The sequence below is a fragment of the Populus nigra genome, chromosome 2, assembly GCF_951802175.1.
Source record: "Populus nigra chromosome 2, ddPopNigr1.1, whole genome shotgun sequence".
Classification (NCBI taxonomy): Eukaryota; Viridiplantae; Streptophyta; class Magnoliopsida; order Malpighiales; family Salicaceae; genus Populus; species Populus nigra.
In genome coordinates, this window is record NC_084853.1 from 13,790,991 (window position 1) to 13,795,733 (window position 4,743).

Consider the following 4,743-nt stretch of genomic DNA (forward strand, 5'->3'; position numbering starts at 1 on the left):
GCAGCCCGCGGGACAGTGTTGGCAGATTCGGCAGCGCAGATTTGTCGGCTGCAGGTTCGTCGGGGAAAATCGGCAGCGCAGATTTTTCGACGAACATGGGCTGGACGATGGACTGTCCAGGCCAGGCAGGAAAATTTGTCGAGGGGACACGCTGACGAAACAGCGCTGGTTCAGGCACGGGGGGCAGTGTTGGAATCGGCAGCGCCGACGAAATCGGCAAAGTCGGCAGAATCGGCAGCGCAGATTTTTCGACGAACATGGGCTGGACGCTGGACTGGCCGGGCCATGCAGGAAAATTCATCGAGGGGACACGCTGACGAAACAGCGCTGGTTCAGGCACGGCGGGCAGTGTTGGAATCGGCAGCGCCGACGAAATCGGCAAAGTCGGCAGAATCGGCAGCGGGTGCTGGCGATGGGTCTGGACGGGCTGGATAGTCCAAGGCTCGACGAGAAAGACTGCTGGTTTAGACACTGGGGCAGTGGCAGCCCGCGGGACAGTGTCGGCAGATTCGGCAGCGCAGATTTGTGCGGCTGCAGGTTCGTCGGGGAAAATCGGCAGCGCAGATTTTGCGACGAACATGGGCTGGACGATGGACTGTCCAGGCCAGGCAGGAAAATTTGTCGAGGGGACACGCTGACGAAACAGCGCTGGTTCAGGCACGGCGGGCAGTGGTGGAATCGGCAGCGCCGACGAAATCGGCAAAGTCGGCAGAATCGGCAGCGCAGATTTTTCGACGAACACGGGCTGGACGGTGGACTGTCCAGGCCAGGCAGGAAAATTCGTCGAGGGGACACGCTGAGGAAACAGCGCTGGTTCAGACACGGTGGGCGCAGTGTTGGAATCGGCAGCGCCGAGAAAATCGGCAAAGTCGGCAGAATCGGCAGCAGGTGCTGGCGATGAGTCAGGACGGACTGGATAGTCCAAGGCTCGATGAGAAAGACCGCTGGTTTAGACACTGGGGCAGTGGCAGCCCGCGGGGCAGTGTCGGCAGACTCGGCAGCAGTGTCTGCCGATTCGGCAGCGTTGGCTTGTTGGCGCGGGGGGCCGATGCGAGTGGGGACTTGGGCAGCGGGCAGTGAAAGCAAGAGTTTCCCCGATGCTGCCGGGAAAAACGCTCCCCGGGATGGCCGGGTGAGATGACCCGGCGGCCCGCGACGGGTCATTCAATTCCATGCCCCGTCAACATAACTCCCGATGTACTGTTTGCTTTTTCGGAAGAAGAGATCCATCCCCCCATCCTCGGCCAGCCAAAAACGCTCCAATTAATGGCCGGGTGAGATGACCCGGCGGCCCGCGACGCGTCATTCAAATCACTGCCCTATCGGCTACAACTGCTGATGGGTGGGATTAGAGGCCTGCCATGGTGGTGAGGGGCGGCGAGGACCGTGAAAGCTAGAGTTTTTCAGAGGCTGCCGGGAAAAAGGCCCCTCGGGTGGCGGGGTGCGAGGACCAGGCGCGTCATTCAATTCTCTTCCCTATCAACTTGGCTCCCGTTGGCGGGATTGGAGGCCTACTGTTTGTTACAGGGCTAAAATCGTCAGGGGAAGAGCTGACGAAACAATGCTGGTTTGGATGCAGGGGGTAGTGTTGGAATCGGCAGCGCGGACAAAATCGGCAAAGTCGACAAAAAAGACTGTTGGTCTGGACATCGGGGCAGCGGCAGCCATGCCGACAGGGGGGGAAATCGGCAGCGCAGATTTGTGCAGCTGCAGGTTCGTCGGGGAAATCGGCAGCGCAGATTTTTCGATGAACATGGGCTGGAAGATGGACTGTCCAGGCCAGGCAGGGAAATTCGTCAAGGGGACACGCTGACGAAAGTAGGCTCGTCGGTGAAAATCGGCAGCGCAGATTTTTCGACGAACAGGGGCTGGATGCTGGACCGGCCGGGCCAGGCAGGAAAATTCGTCAGGGGGGCACGCTGACGAAAAGAGGGGCTGCCGCGTGGAAAATCGGCAGCGCAGATTTTTCGACGAACATTCGTCAGGGGGGCACGCTGACGAAAAGAGGGGCTGCCGCGTGGAAAATCGGCAGCGCAGATTTTTCGACGAACAGGGGCTGGATGCTGGACCGGCCGGGCCAGGCAGGAAAATTCGTCAGGGGGGCACGCTGACGAAAAGAGGGGCTGCCGCGTGGAAAATCGGCAGCGCAGATTTTTCGACGAACATTCGTCAGGGGGGCACGCTGAGGAAAACAGGGGCTGCCGCGTGGAAAATCGGCAGCGCAGATTTTTCGACGAACATTCGTCAGGGGGGCACGCTGAGGAAAACAGGGGCTGCCGCGTGGAAAATCGGCAGCGCAGATTTTTCGACGAACAGGGGCTGGATGCTGGACCGGCCGGGCCAGGCAGGAAAATTCGTCAGGGGGGCACGCTGACGAAAAGAGGGGCTGCCGCGTGGAAAATCGGCAGCGCAGATTTTTCGACGAACAGGGGCTGGATGCTGGACCGGCCGGGCCAGGCAGGAAAATTCGTCAGGGGGGCACGCTGACGAAAAGAGGGGCTGCCGCGTGGAAAATCGGCAGCGCAGATTTTTCGACGAACAGGGGCTGGACTGGCCGGGCCAGGCAGGAAAATTCGTCAGGGGGGCACGCTGACGAAAACAGGGGCTGCCGCGTGGAAAATCGGCAGCGCAGATTTTTCGACGAACAGGGGCTGGACTGGCCGGGCCAGGCAGGAAAATTCGTCAGGGGGGCACGCTGACGAAAGTAGGCTCGTCGTGGAAAATCAGCAGCGCAGATTTTTCGACGAACAGGGGCTGGACGCTGGACTGGGCCAGGCAGGAAAATTCGTCAGGGGGGCACGCTGACGAAAACAGGGGCTGCCGCGTGGAATGGCAGCCTACACGCAGATGCGAATTCGGCAGCGCACGATGGCTTGAGCAGGTCATGGGTTCGACTTGGCGCGATCTGAAACCTGGACGAGGGACTGTCGACGCTGGACGAGCCAGCGCGGTGGCCTGTCGTGCCCCGTTCAGGGGGGGCCTGCCGCGGAGACAGCCCTCGCGGGCTCGACAGCGCAGGCCAGCGTCCCCGACGTCGCTGGCCGCGGCAGGCGAGCTGCCGGGGTTCCCGCATTCCTACAAGAAAACGTCGTGCTTTCCACATGAAACCAATCCAGTAAAATCAGCCATATTTTTATGAGGCTGCCCACTGAATTTGGGGTCATTCCGGGCCGGTTCCTAGTTTTGCGGATTTACTCGATTTCTAATGGTAGGAAAATTAAAACAAATACTTCCCGACCTCGAAAAATTCTGGGAAAATTAATGAAGGTGGATTGGATTTTTGCCAACCTCTCTGCAAAATTTCAGCTCAAAATACCAAGAAATGAATTTTTTAGAGGGGGGGTGACAGCTGGGACCTAGTAGTGTCTCCCCCTGCCAGAGCTGCAATGACACTTATTGCTCTTTAGGGAGCCACCAGGCCGGCGCCCCTCAAAGACCACACGCGCGCGCGCGCCCGCCCGCGCTGGGCGCTGGGGCGCTGGGGCCTGAGGGCCTGGGGCCCTTGGGGGCCCTTGGGCGCTTGGGCGCGCGCTGCGCGCGGCCCCCGCAGCCATGCCGCGCCGCGCGACGCGCGGACAGCCCCTGCTGGCTTGCTCTCTCGCCCGCGGGGGGGCTGCCTTCGGGCCCTGGCCCCCCGCGTTCTGGCCTGCCCCCTGCGGGGGAGAGGCTAGGCGCTGCAGGGGCCAGCCCGACGTCGCTGGCCGCGGCAGGCGACAGCCCCTGCTGGCTTGCTCTCTCGCCCGCGGGGGGGCTGCCTTCGGGCCCTGGCCCCCCGCGTTCTGGCCTGCCCCCCGCGTGGGAGAGGCTAGGCGCTGCAGGGGCCAGCCCGACGTCGCTGGCCGCGGCAGGCGACAGCCCCTGCTGGCTTGCTCTCTCGCCCGCGGGGGGGCTGCCTTCGGGCCCTGGCCCCCCGCGTTCTGGCCTGCCCCCCGCGTGGGAGAGGCTAGGCGCTGCAGGGGCCAGCCCGACGTCGCTGGCCGCGGCAGGCGAGCCGCCGGGGTTCCCGCATTCCTACAACAAAACGTCGTGCTTTCCACATGAAATCAATCCAGTAAAATCAGCCATATTTTTATGAGGCTGCCCACTGAATTTGGGGTCATTCCGGGCCGGTTCCTATTTTTTCCGATTTCCTCGATTTTTAATGGTAGGAAAATAAAAAAAAATACTTCCCGACCTCGAAAAATTCTGGAAAAATTAATAAAGTTGGATTGGATTTTTGCCAACCTCTGTGCAAAATTTCAGCTCAAAATACCAAGAAATGAATTTTTTAGAGGGGGGGTGACAGCTGGGACCTAGTAGTGTCTCCCCCTGCCAGAGCTTCAATGACACTTATTGCTCTTTAGGGGGGTGCCCCCTGACTGGCCATGGGGCGCGCTGGCCTGGCGCCCATAGGCCTGCCGCGGGGGATATGTGGGCTGTTGCTAAACTCGGACTAAGGTGGGGGGCCTCATGGCCCGAAGTATTGCCGGCATCGATGACCCGTTTTCCGGCCGGCGACGACCCGATTCCGGCCACCGTCTTCGGGACCCGCTCCAAGCCGTCGGGCGCGTTGGGGCTGCTTATCCGCGGCGTGGGCGTGGCATTCATTTGCCGTGCTTGTGCCAAGGTGCTGGCAGCTGCTGCGCGGCTGTCTGCTTGCCGCGACGTCACGGCGGCGGTGGCCGCTGCCCCTGCTCGCAAGTCGGAGGCCTGGCCGACGTGGCTGGTGCGGACCGCCGAGCTTGGGGATTGCGAGGAGAGCTC